Source organism: Suncus etruscus, chromosome 12 (assembly GCF_024139225.1).
Source record: "Suncus etruscus isolate mSunEtr1 chromosome 12, mSunEtr1.pri.cur, whole genome shotgun sequence".
Classification (NCBI taxonomy): Eukaryota; Metazoa; Chordata; class Mammalia; order Eulipotyphla; family Soricidae; genus Suncus; species Suncus etruscus.
This window is the reverse complement of record NC_064859.1, coordinates 44,147,082-44,170,486: the sequence shown is the minus strand read 5'-3', so window position 1 is coordinate 44,170,486 and position 23,405 is coordinate 44,147,082. Positions and strand designations below refer to the sequence as shown.

Below are 23,405 nucleotides of genomic sequence, written 5' to 3'. Positions count from 1 at the left end.
GAATTAGGAGTCAGCCCTGAGCACAGCATGGTCTGGACAAAAAAATAGCAAATTAAAAACAAGTCTAAAATAATGAAATTTGATCACTATCACACCATATTGGAAAGTTCATTCAAAATAGAATAAAGTTATGGATTTAACCCAGCATTATTAAGATGCATCATTAAAATAACAGTTAAACCACTGCATGATATGGGCAGTAGTTTTCTAGAGCTTATCTCTGAAAACATTATTCTGAATTATTTGTGTCCTCCTCATTTATAGACTCTTCTGAACTCTACAGAGCCCATATTTTACTCATCTTTCACAAAATTAACTAATAAAGAATCTTTTATTTGCTATGTTCCTTTGAAATACAGAAATATTTTAAATAAACTATATTATGACAGCAAACAGCATGTTACAAGCATAATTTTAATCCATTTAGGATTATAAACTAAGAAATTTAGATTATCAAGCAAAAGAAAAGACTAACTCCATCAAGTATTTATACGTAGTTTATATATTTAGCATAGCAGATTATAATACTTAAGCAGTCAGTGATAAAAAAAAATACTGATGTTTGTGAGAGTTAGAATTTTAAAGTAATTCATGTGTCATTTCAGCTTTTAAATCACAAGGGAAGTGGCCTTGATTTTTTTATTTTAAGCTCAATTAATTTAAGCTCTCTGAATCTCAATGCTTCATCAGAAAAATGAAAAGCACACAAGTACCTACATCATAGTTTGTTATGATGACTACATGCTAATCGCTAATCAATCATTTACTCACCACATTATTAAATACTTATCCAGAGTAATCATTATTCTTTGTGTGATTATAAAAAACCTTTAATAATGAAAGAAGTGGTCATAAATATTATGATAAAAATGCGTGACATTCGTGTAGTAACTCATAATTTTTCTGTTAACATTTCTTTTTTTTTTTTTTTTTGGTTTTTCGGGCCACACCCGTTTGATGCTCAGGGGATACCTGGCTAGGCACTCAGAAATTGGCCCTTGCTTGGGGGGAACCATATGGGATGCCGGGGGATCGAACCACAGTCCTTCCTTGGCTAGCGCTTGCAAGGCAGACACCTTACCTCTAGTGCCACCTCGCCAGCCCCATCATTTCTTCAACATTTTTCACAGTTCACAAATACTAATCAGAAGAAAACTAAATCTTTTTGTCTATAACTTCCTTAAAAATACAAAATAGGTGGCAAGAGAGATATTATTCTGTAGGAAGTGGTACTTGCATTGCACTGGGTTAACCAAATTTCAATACATGACAACCCATGGAACCCAGGAGAATCCACCAGTAACTATTCCTGAGCATGATTCAAAGTAAGGCTTGAACAGAGCTGGCAGTGTCCCTCACCCCAAAAAAAGGAAAAATCTTTTAAATTCATAATAGTTTAATAAATGATATTTTGGGGGCACTCTTAAAAATGATGTTGACTTTTTAATATATAAGCAATTTAGTAAAGCAAAATTGTTAACAAAATTAAATTTATGCAAAGTAAATAAACTCAATTATACTTGTATTATTTGTAAAATTCAGAGCCTTTCCTTCTACCTTCCCCAGTAATAAATTTATTACAAAGCGCTGATACATATTAAAAGCAAGCTGTGACAAATAACTCATGTCCTTGGAGCCAAGTCACTCCTACTTTTTGTGTTCTTTAGTCTTCAGACAGTAAACATAGATTGATTGAGTCTAATACTGACAAACTCAAATGACATTTAGGAATATATTTGGCCTAGAAAATGAATTACTCAAAACTAAACTTAAAATTAGGGTTTTTTTTTTTTTGGATAGTTTTAGGCACCTCTCTCTTTCCTATTCATACACATACACACACTCCAAAATATAGAAGATATATAACTTTTAATGAACTCTTACCTTTCCTTACTTACTGTCTGTTCTTTGAATTGCACCTATCATGATAGACTTATAGTAATAATGTAGATGTCTAGGGAAATGAGAATGCCAGAATAATTTATTATGAATAGTGTACAGGTATGAAACAAAGAAAATAAAATGATTTCTAGATTTGTGTTCAAAATGTGAAGAAGGTTGAACAGCTATGGTTTAAAAACCTGCACTTGTCACTTTTGTTAGATGAGATAGTATGTTTATTGAATCTTTGAGAGCTAATGTACTTGTCACTTTTTTATTTCATTTTAAAGTAGAAAGTAATTTTATTAACCTAAAAGTTGTGCATTATTTCACATATATAGTAAGTGACATTGAAAGTCATTGATGAGCAAGGCTGAAATACATCATTGAAATTATGGTAACTGTCCTTTCTAAAGTCAAAGTGATTGGTGAGTTCAAAGAACATATAGAAAGTTTAAAAAATAAGGTACATCCTAATTAATAAGAATGTTCAATGGTAATGTAGAAACTAGACTATATTAGAGGTATATTTATTGACTATGCATAGGATGACAACTTTATTTTTTTGTTTAGTTTTTTTGTTTGTTTTGTTTTCTTTCTGTGCCACACCCATTGATGCTCACAGGTTACTCCCAGCTATGTGCTCAGAAATTGCTCCTATCTTGGAGGGACCATATGGGACATGGGAGGATCGAACTGCCGTCCTTCCTAGGCTAGTGCTTGCAAGGCAGACGCCTTACCTCTAGCGTCACTGTGCCGGCCCCAGGATGACAACTTTAATTTTTGAAAGCTTCAAATCTTGAAGAATACCCTGAGTTTTAATAGTTGTTTTTTTTGTTTGTTTGTTTTTGTTTTAGCAATTGCTTTATCTCAAAGTAGTAAAAACAAGATTTCACTTAAAAGTAGAAAAGGATAGTTTTATGGAGTCATTTTTTTTATAGATATATATCAGGGGCACACCATACAGGTTGCTAAATAGTCAATTAATTCAAGATTCCATAGTGCTGCCAACTATGCTTAGACTGGGATTCTCTGGAAGCGTTGGCAGCCAGAATTATGCTCTCTCTGCTCACTTCATTATTCTTTTTATCTGAGATCATGTTTGGCAAAGCTTAAGCCTCACCAGAGAAATAACTGCAGCACTTTAATGAAGTGTGTCAATGAACTGCAAATCTGAGTTAAACAAATAATAGTTTGGGGCTTGTCCACATTTATCCCATGTAAAAAAAATTGAGAGAACCAGCCAAATATAACATAATATGTACATACACATATAAATGTTTTGCATTTATGTAAATAAAGCAATGTGCAATATGATTTCAGTCATCCAGAGAGAGCTAGGAAACATTCTAAATTACAATGATCCCCATCCTAAACTTATTACCAGAACTGTCTAGGTATTAAGGCACCAGTGACTGTATCACAAGGTTCTGTTTGTGCAGAGGATGTAGAAATATTGTTCTTCCTTAACCTGTGTCCATACAAGTGCTTGGGATCAGCATTCAGCTGAAGACTTGTTTACTCATTTTATGAGAATCCCCAGGAGAATCAAGAGATCACTCGGTCCTTTGGACTGTGGAGGAGATTGGACTGTTCTTTTCATTACTTGCCTTATCCCTTAGATTAAATCAATGCTCTCAGGCCATGTCTCTGGAGCCTAGTCCCTGCAAAAATGAATGAAAAGAAAATGAAATAAAAAAGAATATTGGGGATCCTGGATATAGTTTATTTTATGGAAAACATATACTTGTATGAACTAAGAAGAATATTAGGAGCAAACATTTTTTTAAAACTTCCATTTCAGTAGAATTTAAAAAATATAAAAATATTTTCAAAAATCTCCTTTCTCACTATAATGCATATTGACATTTCTCTTTTAATTGTCTTGTTTGGGGGTTATATCTTACTGTATATAGTGCTTATTCCTAGCTCTGTGCTCAGGGATCATTCTGGAATGGTTCAAGGAACCATACCTGGTACAAGAATAAAATTCAGGTCAGCTGCATACCAGGCACAAGACATGCTTGGGAACTACACCTGGCAGAGCTCACTGTATCACATGCAGTGCCAGGTTTGAACTACTGTTATGGTTATAACTATATTCAAGGAATTGCTTGATTCTCTGTACATTGAAGGTAATAGTGCCTTAACATTTTTATTATTTAGTCTTGAACATTTACATTCTATCTTTGAACATTTACTCATAACATGTGCTTGTAACAAAGAAAAAAATTCATATTTAGGTCTCTTTAATCGTTGACTTGTATACCTCCATGTAGCAAACTAAATATATGAAAAAATTCAAATTTTCTTATTGGCTCTAAAATTGCAATTATTGTACGCATTGTCTTTTGTGTTTTACCTTCCACAAAAATAGCACATTTATTTTAGCTCAATTTTGAACTGTTTAAACAGATGAAATATGATTTTATAAAATGTACTTGTTATAATTCTCAAGTGTCTCCTGAGAAATAAAAGAATAAAAATGGTGGACAAAAAATGTAACCCCAAAAGGAATGCAATCCTTTTCTGGAAAAAAAAAAACAGTGGTGCAAATAGCCTTGAGGGGATTAAATGTCTGATTTACTTTTTATCATTTTGATAAACTTTATCTACTTTGTTCTTCCACTTTAAGTGCTAGCACTAAATCAACCCGATCAGAAGACTCTATTAATAGCTCCACACCTTTCCAGGAAAGACCTGGCAAGACCCTGGTGTCATTTCACATTTCTATCTACAGCCCACATTTTACTTGTAGGATGAGAGAAATCCATATCAAATGAGTTTATAGAATTGATTCCCCATGAAGAGAATCCATCTTTCTTACTTAAATAGCCTCTCTTCTAATGGAATCATCATTTCACTTACCTCTGGGATACTGGATGCAGGACTTTTTCCTTTCATTGCACGGGGAGAAATATAGCACCCTGGAGGGAGGGAGAAGATAAAATAAATGGCACAGAAACCTAGAAAAATGATCATCTCATCTCTGCCGCCCTCCAAATTTCATACTTCCTTTTCATTGTATGCAACATCATCCCAATATGCAATTTTTATATTTGTTACCTCATTAAGTTGCCACTGTTAAGATGAATCATTATCTTCCCCAAATATTTTAGTTGTCTAAATTTTGTTCTTATATAAGTTTATATCATTTCATTCATTAGACTTTAATTAAAATAAACAACAATTATAAAAATTTAGCTTTAAAACATAAATACATTAGGTTTTGCAAATGATGTATTGAGCCAAGTTTGACAATTTTGTGATAAAAGTCACCTATATTTATATTTATAGAGTATAGTTTATTCCTTATTATAGAAGATTAGATTTTTTCATTTACCCCACATGTACCTTCTGATATTATAACTAGAAAATATATTTCATATGATGCAACCTATATATTTTAATACATGTTAATAATGTATTTTTTTTCCTTGGGCCACACCCAGTGATTCTCAGAGGCTACTCCCAGTTATGTGCTCAGAAATCACACCTGGCTTGGGGGACCATATGGGATGCAGGGGATTGAACTGTGATCCGTCTTGGGTAAGGTGCTTGCAAAGCAAATGCCCTACTGCTGTGCCATCACTCCGGCCCCAATATTATATTATTTATGATAATGTATATTATTATACAATGTATATTATTTGTATATCATATATCTATGCTCACCTAGGTGTACATGTGTACATAGATATTTACACATATATATAAACATACATCCCTGGGTATATATTTGTATATATATAACTTATTTAAATCACTGGATTCAGAAATCTATTCACATTTTAAAATGATTTTTATATCATATAAACTAGAACTATGACCTTTTAAATGCCTTAATATAAAGATTTGAAAGGTTCATATGTTATGTCTCTCCTATACCTCTTAGATACGCAACACGATATGAAAAGCACATTTTTTTACTTTATTGACACAAAAATGATAATTATCAAATATTAAATAAATACTGGAAGGAGAGAAATTACATAGCACTAACTTGCCATGTGCACAGCTGAACCAGGGTTCTATCCTTAGCGGTCCATGAATACTACCAGGAATTAAGTTCTTAGCAGGTGGTGGAACAAGGGGGGGGAGAAATGAAGGGAAATAATTATCTTAACAGTTATGTTATGGCTAAATTAGTATTATTAATTTAATAATAAATGACTATCTTAGTTTACTTCCATTTTATTTTCATGTAATTGTCAATGACCTAAACCTTAATGATTAAAGTTCTTTAACTTGAATGGAACTTTTTGGATTAGGGAAGAGTAGAAAAATTGAAGCAAATACTAGTCTTTGAAATATTTTCTACCTTTATTTACTATAAAAGTGGCAATTATTCACATACTTTATTAGGCTTTAATTAAAATAAAAATCATTTCTAGAATATTATGTTCATTTTCATAATATGCCATACTAATTATCGAAAGAATGTATACTCTTTTGACATTATCACAAGACCAATGACAACTATTTAATAGATGGCATCATGGAGTTTTCTAATATAAAATAATATAATATACGCAAAAAAAGTATGGCAAAATTTCAACAGATTTGATGTTAGTGTACTCTAAGAATCAAAATAAAATCTTACTGTTTTATAATTATACTGTCAGTCATTTTTTGTGATCATATTGTTGCCTTGATTAAAGTCATCATTTAGCTTTACATACAATTAAAGCCAAAGAAAAAGGAACATCTGGCATTTCTGTCACATATGCTGCATTTCAGGCCCTAATAAATAGGAAAGCTACACATTTGTACTAGTTTATTTCTGCTTCCTGAAGACACAACTTCAAGACATTCTAGACAATAGAAATGTTTGTGAAAAGTCAGCACAATCTTGTTATTGACCTGAAGAAGATGAATGTCATGAACTACATCAGAGCAGAAAAACGGGATAGTCAGCAGAATATTTTGCTGCCATGTTCCATTGTCTGGAAACATGCTATATAAATCTGTGTTGATGGCTAAAGCAGGATAAAACTTAGCAAAAAAAAATACTAGCGTTCTCTTCGGGGAACTGGAAACACAAAGTTGCTCCAGAATAACCAAGTTAATCAAAGTCTAATATGGAGTTACTGCATATCCCTAGATCATTTGGTGACATCTGAAATGCAAAGAGTGCCCCACCACACACCAGGTCACGTTTTCTTTCTTCTAACACAAATTTGCTCATAGAATCTCACCTCTGTCTTTATCTTGCAAACATGTGCATTTTCTGACAAATTTAGTAAACATTATTGTCTTAAAGTGGGAGATGGGGTGTTAAAAATCTCTCAGTGGGAGAGCCTGTGTTTAAAGCCACAATAGAGTCATTTAATTCTCTTTGTTTTTTGTTTTGTTTTTTTTTTGTGTTGCCTAAAGGATCTTATTCTATTGCTACTAATGCACCATTATTTTTCTTTAAAAGCCTCAGACAACATCCCATATCATCCTCTCTGCCCCATTTTCAGTTTTGTCCTGAAATTTTGGTTCTCTTTGTCTTTCACCACAGTTTCTTCAGATAACAGATTCTGATTCATACTTCTCCTCTTCTCCTATGATTAAAGTCCTGCCCCTGAGCTCTAGATCATGTGGCTTCATTTTTCTTGATGCCAGACACCCTGAGAGTATATCTAGACAACTGAGTAAATCACACAAGTCACTACTTACTGGTCCAATAGGTATCACTAATTCTTAGTATTGAATAATCTTGGCATTAGCCCCTGGTTCTAAACTTTCCATGGTTCACCAATTTTTGGATCTTTCTCATTTGCTGCTCCATTCAGAGTCACATAAAGTCTATATTTTTTCTGAGATCCAAATAAACATCCTAAAATGTTATTGTGAATTATTGTCACGGAAGAGGTCAAAGAGTGAAAATTTTATTATTATTATATTAATGGTTTCCATGCTATGAAAACCACTTGATACTACGCAGTATGTATTATAGAAAATGTTAATCTCTGTTGTGAAAAATCCTTAATTTTATTTATAGCTGATCATTGTTTCCATAATCTTCTCTTTAAAAAACATAGATTAAGACAAAATTATGTATTTTAAAGTTAGCAAATAATGAGAACATTCTTCTGATATAAGGTCACAGCCTATATCTTATTTTTATTTGTCTTTATATGTATATAATATGTAAAAGTAAATAGTAGATTCATTAACTATGTCATACACTATATACACATAATTCTTACTATCACTGTTCTTGGCAAAGACATGTTTACCCCCACCCCATAAAGAAAAGTAAATGAATTTATATAGAAGTATTGTAGCACTACTGTTTAGATCTCCTAATTTGGCTTTGGTTTTTACAATGCTTCACTGGAGGTATCCTCTTTATTTACTTGAGGCTATCAGGCATAAAAAGGCATTATTTAATTAAATGGAGTTCAATATTAAAGTTGATTTACTCTAGTGTGAGAATATTAAAAGTATCAAAACATAATAAAAGTCTGAATTAAGAGCTAACTTTCTGGGGCCGGGCGGTGGCGCTGGAGGTAAGGTGCCTGCCTTGCCTGCGCTAGCCTAGGACGGACCGCGGTTCGATCCCCCGGCGTCCCATATGGTCCCCCAAGCCAGGAGCGACTTCTGAGCGCATAGCCAGGAGTAACCCCTGAGCGTCACCGGGTGTGGCCCAAAAACCAAAAAAAAAAAAAAAAAAAAAAAAAAAAAAAAAAAAAAAAAAGAGCTAACTTTCTTTTTTTTTCCATTTACTTCCCATATTTCCTCTTTTCTTTCATCTGGTATACATATTTTCCTTTTTTATTTTTCAGTCAATACCCATATAAACAATTGCATTTGTATATTAAGAGTGTGATGAAAATTATTTTTCTTCTCTTATTTTACTCAACTCATTTTTTGCTTGCATGACTGCCTTCGCCCATGAAAAATACATTAGAATTTTAGGATAAAATTAAAAATATATATTTTATATACTTGAATGGAATGATTGCCATTTTTTTTTACTATTCAGAACACATTTAGTCATGACAGTAATAGTTAATGTATCACCACATCATTCTCAACTCTTGAAGGGGCACACTATATATGTATCTAAAATTAGAACCAGGAGAAAATGGAAAGACTGATGGACAATTACCAATTAATGCCAGCAGCTTTTTGCACACATGTGTATTTTTCATTTTATTTTTTGTAACCATCTGAAAGGTTTTTACAGTTTAGCAATCATTCCTAGTTGTGATCAACTTTATTGTACAAGCCCAACTGCTTAGAGCTTGGCCTGGTCATAAAGTATTACTCTCACCGACCTAGTCCACATGTTGCTGTGCTCAGGAATTTATGCAGTGTCAGGGATCAAATTCAGGGATCAAATCTGAGATGCATCACTATAGACAACCAAGCACTATCCACCTAACGATTTTTTTCATTTTTCTCTTCAAAATTGAATTCTTTCTCACTTTAAGGCTAAGAGATGGCTGGAATTGCAGAATTCTGCTTCTTTTTGAGCTAATTGTCCCTTACTATTAGAGAATAACTTTTACTAAAATGATGTTCTATTATTTCTTTAGTTAAGTAAGTGAACAAACTTTCCTGGAGACAGTAGATTTATGGGTAGTGTTTGGAAAGCTTTAAAAGAGAAAATTCTCAAATATCTGTCCAGTATGATATTTTGTAAGCTTCTACAAATATAATTGTAGGAATGATATAGGAATGTTCTAAACATGTCATTTAAAATTATTTATCTTGTATCTGAGTATCTCTATCTTTAATGCATCTTTCTACTTATAAACCTGAATGAAACTTAACCCTTAAAGAAATTTTATGTCACATTGAATTGCTAATTTTATCTTTACTTTCATAAAATATGACTTATATATTTTATATAATGATGGTCTGTCTTTGCAAATTTTTGAGTCTTGAATTTTCTTAAATTTTTTATATATGTATTTTTGAAATATAGAATATAAAGTACAATACATATAATTTACTAATTATATGTATTAATTTTTGCCTTCAATTTTGGCAACAGAACACTATACATATATCCTCTGTAGGGAAAACACAACTTTCTGTTTTAAGTTCTTGTCTACATGTGATCAGTTACATTTACATAAATGTTCATATTGGAATTAATATTAGGGATCAAAGATACAATCATTACATATTGTTTAATCTGAAAATTTAGCTACTTACAATGTCATGAAAATTAATTTAATATAATACAGTCCAGTGGCACTTAATAAAATGGTGAGTTCCTAACTTTTTTTATATTTTTGTAACAATTTCAAGAAAGCTTATTCTTCTACCTAGAATAAACAAAGCACTTGGCATTAATATACTTTCTCTTGTCTTTTTTTTTTATCTTTCTTGTCATTATATTCAAAACAGTACACCTACACTCACACAAACCCTCATGTGGATACACAGACATACTGTGTTTTTTTTTCAAATCTGCTTCAAAATAATTCTGAATACTTGAGTATCTGCACCAAAGTCATGTAGAGTGCTGTTAAAAAAGCCAAATTAAATTGTATGTTCTCAGATTGTCAGAGAACAAGAAGTGCCGATAGAATAAAACTAGTTTTCCTCCATTGACACAAATACCATGTCTCAGTGAAATGAATTCCATGTTTGTTCTATGAGAGCTGACAAAGACAGTTTTTGAATGTGCAGATTTTATTTTTCTACCAAGATAAATATTTTCTTTAGTTTAAAATATATGTTATTTTCTGGCACTGTCAATGCATTTCTTAGTGGACTCTGTCTAAGATAGTAAGCTGATGAAAATGTGTTTCAATTTGGTTTTGAGAAAGAAATATTAAAAATCTTGAAATTACTTTATTGACTTTGAAAATGTGTACCTCAAATATTTTAATTATTTAAAATGATCCATTTTAGTATTTTCCTTACCTTACAATTTATGTAGTACAATTATAGATATCATACAGATATGTCATATATATCATATGTATATCATATGATATATCAATTTATATATATATAAATTTCTTTCCAAACATTAGTAGTAGTAGTAGTAGTAGTAGTAGTAGTAGTAGTAGTAGTAGTCAACATCTTTTTCAGATATGTCTTTACTTCAGAAAACCATACGCCCTGATAGTGCTCAAGGATACTCCTGAGTCTATACTCAGGTATCATTCCTAGTAGAACTCAGGAGGCCAGATGTAGTGCTGGGGATCAAACCTAGGTTCACTGTGTATTGGTACTATAGCTCTACTCTCTATTATCTCTCTAGCCAGTAATCAAATATTTCTTTTAGAATACTCAACAATAATCTTCATCTCAATTTCTGCTCAGTGTTATATGGAATTTAACTGTAGTCACGGCTCTTGTTAACCTTCACTCTCATTCTTGAATTTTTTTTTTTTTGCAAAACCCTGGGGCCACTGAGGTATAAACAAAAACAGGTATGTTAAATCCATATATAGATACTATATATCAAATAAAATATGTAACTTCCTATATTATATATTTAATATAGTATATCAATTATATATCATATAATCATATCATATATATAAATATATTATATGTTACATTATAAATACATTATAAATGTATAATATAGAGAGAGAATAAAATAAAATACTACATATATAATATTAGTTTTCAGTCTTCTTGAGATTCTCCTTTTTTAGGCAATGTCTATGGAGAATAGCATAGAGGAGGTAACACAAAATTATCTAAGATTAACTAGTAAAATTTTGGGAGTTTTTTTATAGTTATAACTAGATAATCCCATCCAGAAACAAATTTGTCATGAGTACAGATAGGCATTTTTTCATGCAGTTATATTTGTGGGATTTTGCCTACAAGAGGATAACCACAATTGTAGACCATAAAATACCATTACTTTTGCCCCTATTATAACCTAATTAGTAGAAATTAGGCATATACCAGAGAAATAAAGTGCCTAGATATTTAAAATTCTAAGTTATGCTATTTTACCTGCATGTACCTGACCCTAATTTAATCCCTCACACTGTCTGGTATGCTGCTGAGCACAGAATCTAGCCATGAGTATAGAGCCAGGTGAAAGTCCTTAACACCACCACTTGTTGTCCATAAGTTTAAAAAAAAAAAAGTGAAAATTGAGTTCCAAACTTTACTTGAAAATTATAGGAGAAAAGCAGAATTTCAATATTGGCTAGATAATTATTTAAGGTTTATTGAACATTTTTGTCATCCTTAAGTGATTTTGTTTTTTATTGAAAGCAAACTCCAAAGAGAACATTTTTGTATTGGATCTACTGTCCCAGTACTTGTGAGAGAAGTGGTGAAATTAATATGATGTACACAAATTAAATATTTTTCTTATAAGCAATATACTTAGGAAAATTATTAGATTAGAATTTGATGTTAGAAGCTAAGTAAGTTTTTTAAATAGCTAAGTTTCAATTAGAATTATATTAAATCATGGTATTAATATTTTAATTTTATGACTGTATTTTTTAATGTTTATTTTGCCAAGAGATTATACATTTATACTTCTATATTTACTTCTACCTTTGTTAATGTTCTGGTTTCTATTTCTATGTCTTTAACTATAACTTTAAAATTTGTTTCTTCAATAAGTGAGAGAAGTGCAAGGCCTGTTCGAATACAGGCTGGCGGGAGGAAGATGGAAAATGGCGGGCATGGCTAATGGAATGTTGCACTGGTAAAGAAAGTGTTCTTTATATAACTCATTCCCAACTACAATTATGTCTGTAAGGAAGGTGCTTAAATAAAAATATTATTAAAAAATAAAAATAAATAAATAAAATTTGTTTTAATAGAGATATTTAACTATATTTAAATGGAACAATATTTTAATTATTATCTTATTTAGTTCATTTATCTAAAGTTATCATATGTCATATGCATTATTTATTTGTTTTCCAGACATTATTGTCTTTTTTTATTTCTATATAAATACCATATATACAATCACAATATTACCAAAATAAAATTAGCAATTTTATTTCTACTATTAGGTCATCCTTCAAATCAAATTTGATTAATAGTGGTACATTTTTTAGACCAGTTATAAGTAAAATTTAGCTTTAAAATTTCTGATTATTCTAGGTTAGATTAATAATTTTATTTTAAGTAAAATTATTTATCTGAATATTCATAATTATTACCATCGTATAGATCATAATTGCCCGAATTTATTTTTTTCGAAATTAATTTTTTACATTTTGATGCTTATATACTTATTGTTCCTTATCTTAACACTTTTTCCTTTCTGATTTTTTATATTTTAATAAATTTACAAAATAACTTTTTATTAATCTTCCATATATTTGCTACCCCTTTATTTATTTTTATATATTTTTCAATCTTTTCACTTTTATATTACACTAATATATCTTATTTCTAATATAAATGTTTTAAAATATTTTTTTTCTTTTCATTTTGTTCAGTGCTTCAGTTCAGTTTTTTCTCGTCTACTGGTTCAAACAAGGCTAATCCTTCAATTTGTCAGTAAGTTATGACTAGTTCAATAAATTATTCAATATTCTAGTTATAGTTCTTTATCTGCTTCCTTTCCTTTTGTACTTCTTTAACTGGAATTGCATTTTCAGCATTATATGATATTTTGCCCCAGGAAAAATGAACTTGGCAGATATATTTACATAGTTTCATATTTCATCTATCTTATTATCTTATTTTCTTTCTCCTTTTTATTTAATTACTTAAGTCTTAAAACTAAATATTTTAATTAGTTTTCATAATATTCTCATATTTTGATAAAACTATTTCCCTTTATGTTCTCAATTTTTAAAAATCTATTTTATGTGATCAGCATTATATTTTTAATATATACTGCCAGTGTTTTAGATAGTTCTGTTTGTTTTTTGTTTTTGTTTTTTCTGTTTTGTTTTTGTTTTGGGGGTTCTGGGTCACACCCGGCTGTGCTCAGGGGTTACTCCTGGCTATCTGCTCAGAAATAGCTCCTGGCAGGCATGGGGGACCATATGGGATGCCGGGATTTGAACAAACCACTTTAGGTCCTGGGTCAGCTGCTTGCAAGGCAAACACCGCTGTGCTATCTCTCCGGCACCAATAGTTCTGTTTTTTTAATGCTATTAATAGTGTTCATGATAATTTGTAATCATGTAGGTATAATCAGATATAATCTTGTATCTGATTTTTATTTGAAAATGTGGGGGGTGAGTGTGTGTGTGTGTGTCTGTCTGTCTGTCTGTCTGTCTGCCTGCCTGCCTGTCCATATAGGCTGTGCTTATGGATCATTCCTGTTTCCTGCGTTCAGTTATTAGTCCTGGAGAGATAGTTCTGAAGATCATATATGCTTCCAGGGATTGAACTATGGTCAGCATCATGCTTGGCAGGAAGTTTATCCTTATACTATCTCTCAGCCAATATCTGATAATTTAACATGTTTTTAAAGATTCAGAAGAATAAATCTATCCAGGAAATGTTTTGTGGATTTATTATTTTGTTGTTGTTGTTTTGTTTTCTGAAACTAGAATAAATTATGAACCAAATTCCCAATTTCTTAGAGCAAAATTTCTCTGAGAGAAAGAGACTGAGAAAGTCTCCTGGATGTTATTTGCCTTTTAAGGTCTTGTTTTCTGTCTTTAGAGCCATTATAAACAAGCTAAGGCTGCCAGCAAACAAGCCTATGGCTTAATAAGATCAGTACCAATAAACTAGGGGTTTCCATTTTCCTTTTAACATACCATTCTCATTTCTAGTTTATTCTCCTTAGGCCTCTGGTCATTTATAAGATCCTATTGTGAGCTCAGCTACAACTTAGAAAGCTTGTATTTTATATTTAATTCAGCATGCCTAGGTGTGCTTTGTCAGTTGTTTCTTCCAGTTATTTAGATAACTTTGCTACTAGAAACAAAAGCCTTTGCTCTGACATGTAAATGTGGTGTTTATAGCTGTGCTAGACTTTAACAAGGTTGAGCCAATTTTTTTCTTATTATTATGTTGTTGTTTCAAGTCTTAACTTCTTCAAAACTAGCAAGCATGAAAAAAGTTTTAAAAATTAGTAGAAATTTAACACAACAGGAACAGACTATGCTGGTGAAAAACATACATTTTGGAGCAAATCTCCTGGGCTTGATTTCTGGCTGTATTATTTCTAAAATGCATAAGTACTCCACTTAGCTAAAAATTCTTATCGACAAAGTGGGCACATGCATGTCAGCAGGTAGTTTTGTGGAAGGCTGTGATACTGAAAAAATGAGTAAAACAGTGCTGGTATGTCAAAATGATCTGTGAATAGTCTATTATTAATGATATTTATTGTCTGCTTCAATGCAGTTCGAACTTATTTAACCAATATAATATAACAAAGATGTTCTTGATAATTTTTAACCTGAATTTAACTCACTTCCTTTATAAGCAATTCAAGACACAGCTTACATTGTCTTATGATGACAATAGCTTAAAAGAACTGGTTCCTTTTTGTCTTTTCATTATCCAGGTAAATTTTGTGAGTCTAGAAATAGGCATGCAGAAAGGGAAATGTTCAAGAGATTTTTATACTAACAAACTTAGAAACAATTATAGCCTCATATATTTTGCATTGGCTAATTAATTTGCAATATACAAACAAGTAAAATGTCATTACATGGTGTATAAAATGTGGAAAAGCAGTTAAAGATAGGATATCAATTTGAGGTACAAAATTTGTTTGTTCTTGTTTACTAAATACTTTTTTATTGGTAAAAATTCAAGTACTTAGGCCAGAAAGAAAACTTTATTTCCTACAGTTAGTGGCTAATATTAAAAAAATAACAAGTATGCTTTCAGTTATAAGTTGTTTACTAGAAAACTAATAAGACTACTCCTACTTCTTAATATATAAATCTGTGTATTGTATCATTTAGAAAATTAGATGTTGTAATAATTATTAATCATATTAGGTGTTAGACCATCATCTACTTAATCAGAATCAGAAAATGACCTAAAAACTTAACAATAATTATAATACTCAACAAAAATGAAAAATTACTGTACATGTACATGGTGACCTGTTATTTTTAACACTTTTTGGGGGGTTATTTTGTTTACTTTGCACCACACCCAGCAGTGCTAAGGCCTTACTCTTGCCTCTGTTCTTAGAATTAACTCTTGACAGTGCTTGGAGGACATAAATGTTGGCAAAGATCGAATCCGATTGATTTGTTCAAGTCAAGACACATAACAGCTGTACTATCTCTTCTACCCCCTTAAATTATTTATGATATTTTTAGTCTATTACTGAAAAAGTTTTATGTGGCTTATTAACTACATGTAATTTATATTAGAAAGGAAATGTTATGGTTGTCCCAAAATAGTCCACAATACTTTTGGTATGGGGGATAAACTCCATGACACTCAGGAGTTACTCCTGGTTCTCTGCTCAGAAATCACTACTGGATGTTGTAGGAAAATCCTGGGTCAGTTGAGTGTAAGGCATATTTAATCTCTGCTGTGCTATTCTTCTGACCCCAAAATATTTATTATAAATTAAAATACATTTAGCAATCACGGGTCAGAATGATAATAGAGCCAGTAGGGTGCTGCTTTGCATGCAGCTGATACAGGTTCAACATGGCATTTCATCCCTGAGCACCTCAAGGAGTAATTTATGAATACAGAGTCAGAATTAAATCTTAAGTGTTGCCCAATATAAAACAAAACAAAAATAAGTACATTTAGCATTTTTAAATCTAACCCTTCTTCCAAATATATTTGCCTGTAATAAAATAATCTGTTTTCAAAGTTATACTGAAGTCTGTTCACTGGTAGATAGAATACAGTATGTATATTCTAAATGTGGTTTAATAAAAATGTTTACTTTTAAAATAGAATTTTTGGAATTTGAATATTATTATCTATTGCACATGTTTGCACAGAAAATATCAATACCACTTTCAAACAAATAATTTTAACTTCCACTATATTTCAGTAACATTTTGTGTTGAATATGTTATATTCACAGTTCTATTATAAAGAAATTCTAATTTTTAGTAATCTGAACCTATCATTCAATACTTTATACATGCTTTCAAGAAAGCTAGTTTTCATTAAGATTATTACTTACTAGATGCTATCTTTATTTTATGGCGAAATTAGCAGTGGCTCTGAGGAGTTGTATTACTTGAAAATATGTTTTCTCGGGGCCGGGTAGGTGGCGCTGGAGGTAAGGTGCCTGCCTTGCAAGCGCTAGCCAAGGAAGGACCGCGGTTCGATCCCCTGGCGTCCCATATGGTCCCCCCAAGCCAGGGGCGATTTCTGAGCACATAGCCAGGAGTAACCCCTGAGCGTCAAAAAAAGAAAATATGTTTTCTCGAAAACATAAGGTCCAATTCAGACAAATACCAAAGTCTATATTATTAAGCAATTGATGATTATATATATTTACCAGAATATCTGGACAAGTAATTAAATCCTCGTGAAGATATAAGATACTTATCATGATATTATGAGGGAAAATTTTGGAACAATTTATTCATGAAACACTAATGGTAAATAGTATTATAAATCATTGGGCCTTAAATTAAAAAACAAGTGTAATAGTTAAATGTATCTCTATAAGAGAAAATCAAATTAAGCATGATTAAACAAAAGAAACACCTGTATTCGTAAAATTCTAGAGAATATTATGTAAATTCTATTCACACAATCCTTAGAACCCACAATCATTTTAATTTGGCATCCATGCATTTTAGGTTGTAGTCCTCATCACAAAGCTTCAAAGTAGTAGCTATTAATTCAGGCAAGATGATGTAATATCAGTTGAAGTAGGCAAAAATATGAAGAAAGCTAAATAGTGACAATTGGTCACTGAAATTTTTATCAAATGATCTTCAATTAATCTGTTATTGAGAAACTAATTATCACTTGCTACTTTTCCAATAAATTGTGTGTTCAGTTACATATTGTAATGTTCTTTTGCAATAGCAGAAAATGTGAAAATAATCCCCACTCTGGTATAATCAACTTTCTTTACCAAATGAGTCAAAGTAGTAACACAGCAAAGTCTCTCTACTAAATATTTATTAAGTATTAAGCAAATAGGAAATTGAACCATTGATTGATTTTAGCCACAGCAAGTTTTTCATATTAAACTCCTGATTTCCTCTTATATGTTGGTTATATTACTGGTTTTCACAGTTTAAATAAGTTGTTGGTGAAATGCATGGAATATGTCTACTGCCTCCAATTATTTTTTTCATTTAATTTTTTTGTTTAATTAAAGGACTTTTATTTGCACATAATATTTAAATGTCAATTTTCCTTCCATCAAAGTAACCATACTCTATTCTCCCTCTGTACCCACCCCCACCTGGCACCTTGACAGGCACATTACAAAGTCCAGTGGTTGCAGTGTAGATCATATATATCATATATATATAATAATTTTTATTTTGACCAAAGTGGTTTACATATCTTTCACAGTAATATTTTAAGTACATATTGATATTGAATCAGGGGAATTCCCACCACCAAAGTTGTACTCCCACCACCTCCAATTTTTGCATGTAAAGCTAGCTCTTGTTGACAATAATATTTTAGGTACATGTTTAACTTAATATCAAAGGGATTCCCATCACCGAATTGTTCTCCCTACACCTCCATTCCCAATCCTACCTCCCACATCTTCCTCCCTCATCCCCGTGGCTGCAAGAATACATGGTCTTCTTGAGATAAAAACATGGCAGAGCACATAAAGAAAGAAAAGAAAGGAAGAAAATAAATGTATAAATATAAATGGAGATATAAACTTCAATAACCTCACCAAAACAAAGAAATCGACAAAAACTAGATGGACAAATAAAATAAAAGAAGAATAATTGTTTTGTGCCTTTTTTCCCCCTCCTGCACAGGCACATTAAATATTGGGGTCATTCGAAATTGAATTTTCTTGGCCTAAGAGCTACAGGGTTTCTCCACCCTTGGAGTACATTGTCATGGGATTAATTATAGACTCCTTACAGGTTCATTTACTCTCCCCTTGGTGCTTTCGCGCTGTTTGGGAGACTTCTGCTCCGTCCTGGGTGATAAAATCAGACCTCTATATCTAAAGATCTCGGTATCTACACAAGTCAAAGAGTGGGACTTATGATGAAGTCTCTATTTGTGGTTCTAGAAGTTCTGCTCCCTCAGTGTCATTTTAATCGGTCTTCTATGGTTGGTGGTCTTGGTGTTTGTGTTGATCCTAGGATGCTTCCAGAAGACCCATTCCATTGCAATTGTCTCAGACAGACCTTTGGAACTGGAGATCATGGTTGTTGTGCAGGCCATAGCTCAAACTCTAGACTAGGGCTTTTTTATTGGTCCCAGGATACATACAGTCTGGTCATGGTTCTATCAGCCAGACATCTGTAGATTGCAATCTTGGCTTTTTGGACAGACCAAAGGGTGACAAGTCTTCTGATTTTGTCTTATCGTTAGCTGGTGGGGTAGGATAACCTGCTCTTCGCTCAAGTTGTTCCCATTTTCCTCATTGTCAGGATATCATATTAGAGCTGGCACTTGATGGTGTCCCAGCAGTATTAAGAATGTCCCAGACGGGATTTGTTTTCTGTAGCTGTTGTGAAGAGCTGTGTCATTTCTTGGGACATTCTCGTAGTGCAAGCCGGGTATGGTATCTCGTGTGACTGAGCCCCAAGATACCATCATATTTTGTCCATCCTTTGTATCCAATAATGCCTGTGGACAGAAAATCTGAGAGGTTATTTTAAATATGGTAAGATTAAGGCATTAAAACATATTGTTATGAGATGTTTCCTTTGGAGTCAGTGATATCCCATGCTATTCTTTACCTGTATTTCTGTAGATCCCTCAGGGGATATTATGGGTCTTTTTGGTAGAAGGCTGATTACATACCTCTTCTCTCTATGCTGCTGTTTCTGCTGTTGTTGGTTTCTTTATGGTATAATGTTTAGTCAAGAGTTTGTGTTATTATCCTTTAATGTGTTTTAGGCACTACTTCCTGGTATTTGTTGACTGTTACAGTGTTTGTAGTTTCTACCCTGTTAAACCCTGTTATTTGATTGTTGAATATTAGTTGTATATAAGGTGTATGTTCTAGGTGCTTTAGAATAGTGCTATCATTCTGTATTTCTCTTTCATCTTCTGACTTACTTCATTTAACATAATATGTTCTATATCCATCCACGTTGCAGCAAAGTCTGTGATTGTATCATTTTTGACTGCCATGTAGTATTCCATTGTGTATAGATACTACATCTTAATGATCCATTCATCTGTTGGACATCAAGGTTGGTTCCAAGACTTGGCTATTATACTAAGTGCTGCTATAATTAGAGGGGTGCACACGTATTTTGGGATGAACGTTCTTCTGACTTGGGGTAGATACCTAGGAGAGCAATTGCTGTTTCAAATGGCAGCTCAATTCTCAGTTCCTTGAGCACTCTCCAGACTGTTCTCCATAGTGGTTGGACTAGGGGGCATTCCCACCAGCAGTGGATGAGAGTGCCTTTCATACCGCATCGCTGCCAACAGAGGTTGTTCCCATTATTTTTGATGTGAGCCATCCTCACTGGTGTAAGGTGGTATCTCATTGTTGTCTTGATTTGGATCTCCCTGATGATGAGTGAAGGTGAGCATGTTTTCATGTGTTTATTGTCCATCTTTCTGTCTTCTTCAGAGCAGTGTCTATTCATTTCGTCTTTCCATTTTTTTTGACATTATTTTGTTTTCGGGATCTCAGCTTTCTGAATGCTTTGTATATTCTGGATATCAGCCCTTTATCTGATATGTTGAGTGAAAAGATTTTTTTCCCAGTTAACTGTCTTCTTGTGTTAGTGAGGGTTTCTTTTGCCATGCAGAAGCTTTTTAGTTTGATGTAGTCCCATTTGTTTATGTTTGACCCTAAGGTTCTTGCCATTGTTGCTCCATCCTTGAAGACTTTTTTGATATATAGGTCTTTGAGTGTTCTGCCTATTTTATTCTCAATAAACTTTATAGATTTGGGTCTGATTTCAAGGTCTTTGAGCCATTTTGAGTTGACTTTTGTATAAGGAGTGAGGTATGGATCAATTTTCAATTTCTTACATGTGGTTTTTCCAGTTGTACCAACACCATTTGTTGAAGAGACTTTCCTTGTTCCATTTCAAGAACTTGGCTCTTTTGTCAAATATTAGTTGACTGTATACCTGGGAGTTTATGCCTGGAAATTCTGTTCTAACCCAGTAGTCTGAGGTCCTGTCTCTGTTCCAGTACCATGCTGTTTTGATCACTATGGCTTTATAATATAGTTTCAAGTTAGGTAAAGAGATGCCACCCAGCTTCTTGTTTTTCAACATGTGTTTGACTATCCTGGGTATTTTGTGATTCCAGATGAATTTTATTATTGATTGTTCTAATTCTTTAAAGAATGATGTCTGAATTTGGATTGATATTGCATTAAATCTATATAGTAGTTTGGGTAGGACAGTCATTTTGACTATGTTGATTCTATCTACCCATGAGCATAGGATGTTCTTCCATTTCCTTAGATCCTCTTCAATTTTTTTCTGGAGTGTTTTTTTTTTTTTTTTGGTTTTTGGGCCACACCCATTTGACGCTCAGGGGTTACTCCTGGCTATGTGCTCAGAAATCGCCCCTGGCTTGGGGGGGCCATATGGGACGCCGGGGGATCGAACCGCGGTCCTTCCTTGGCTAGAGCTTGCAAGGCAGACACCTTACCTCCAGCGCCACCTACCCGGCCCCTTCTGGAGTGTTTTAAAGTTTCCCTGATATAGGTCCTTCACTTCCCTTGTATGATTGATTCCTAGGTACTTTATGTTTTTTGATACTATTTTGAATGGAGTTGTATTTTTTATCTCTCTCTCCTCAACTATGTTATTTGTATAGAGAAACGCTAATTTTGTGCATTGACTTTGTAACCAGCCACTTTGCTGTATTGGTTAATTGTTTCTAGGAACTTTACTGTGGAGTCTTTAGGGTTTTCAATGTATACCATCATATCATCTGCAAAAAAGAGATAGTTTGAGTTCCTCTTTCCCAATTTGGATTCCTTTGATTCCCATCTCTTGTCGGATTGCTATTGCTAGGACTTCTAATATTATGTTGAATAAGAGTGGAGAGAGTGGACAGCCTTGCCTAGTTCCTGACTTTAGTGAAAATGCTTCTAGTTTTTCACCATTAAGGATAATGTTGGCTGTGGGCTTTTCATAAATAGATGTAACTACCTTGAGGAAGGTTTCTTCTAACCCTATTTTGCTGAGTGTTTTCAACATGAAAGGATGTTGGATTTTGTCAAACGCCTTCTCTGCATCGACTGATATGATCATGTGCCATTTGTCTTTCTTGTTGTTGATGCGATGTATGATGTTGATTGATTTGTGTATGTTGAACCAACCTTGCATTCCTGGGATAAAGCCCACTTGGTCATGATATATGATCTTTTTGATAAAGTGCTGAATTCGGTTTGCTAAAATTTTGTTGAGAATCTTTGCATCTATGTTCAGTAGTGAGATTGGTCTGTAGTTTTCTTTCTTGGTGGTGTCCTTGCCATCTTTGAGAATGAGTGTGATATTAGCCTCATAAAAGGAGTTGGGAAGGATTCCTGTTTCTTCGATGGTTTGGAAGAGCCTGTGGAAAAGTGGTAGTAAGTCTTCTCGGAATGCTTGATAGAATTCACCTGTAAATCCATCTGGACCTGGGCTTTTATTCTTAGGGAGTTTCTTAATTACATCTTCAATTTTCTATGAAGTGATTGGTCTGTTTAGGCTTTCTAGGTCTTCCTTATCCAGTCTCAGAAGATGGTATTTTTCCAGGAATCTGTCGATTTCTACTGGGTTCTCTAGCCTAGCTGAGTATAGTTGTTCATAGTATGATCTCATGATATGTTGTATTTCTTGGGGTTCTGTTGTAATCTCTCCCCTTTCATTTATGGTCCTACTTAGATTTGGGTGTTTTCCCTCTTTTTTTGGTGAGTTTTGCCAGTGGTTTGTCTATCTTGTTTATTTTTTCAAAAAACCAACTCTTGGTCTCATTGATTTTTTTTATTGTTTTCTTAGTTTCTATGTTGTTTATTTCTGCTCTGGTTTTTATTATTTCTTGCCTTCTGGTTATGGTTGGATTTCTCTGTTGCTGTTGTTCCAATTCTTTGAAGTTATCCTTTAAACTGTTGGTTTTGTCATTTTCCTGTTTCTTGACATAGGCCTGTATTGCTATGTGTTTCCCCCTAATTACTGCTTTTTCTGTGTCCCACAAATTTTGACAAGTTGTCTCTTCATATCATTTGTCACAAGGAATTTTTTTATTTCTTCCTTGAGTTGCTCTTTGATCCAGCTGTTGTTGAGCAGCATGTTGTTTAATCTCCAGGTATTAGTTTTTCTCCATTGCTTCTTCTTGCAGTCAATTTTGACTTCTGTTGCATAATGATCTGATAGGGTGCTTCTAATAATCCTTACATTTGTATTCTTATATAGGTTAGTTTTGTATCCTAAGACATGGTCTATTCTGCCTCCAATTAATTTTACTTGATTTCATGGCACATTAAGTTTTAGAAGTTATTTTTCTTTGTTTTTAACTTCTTCCCTGCACTCAAAAATTAATGG

The 23,405-nt window shown here is 32.8% G+C and overlaps 1 protein-coding gene across 1 annotated transcript in view; it reads left to right on the top strand.

Annotated features, from left to right (window-relative positions):
- LRRTM4 (leucine rich repeat transmembrane neuronal 4) overlaps positions 1–23,405 on the top strand; it is an 822,236-nt gene that overhangs the window by 388,818 nt on the left and 410,013 nt on the right. The window lies entirely within an intron of this gene.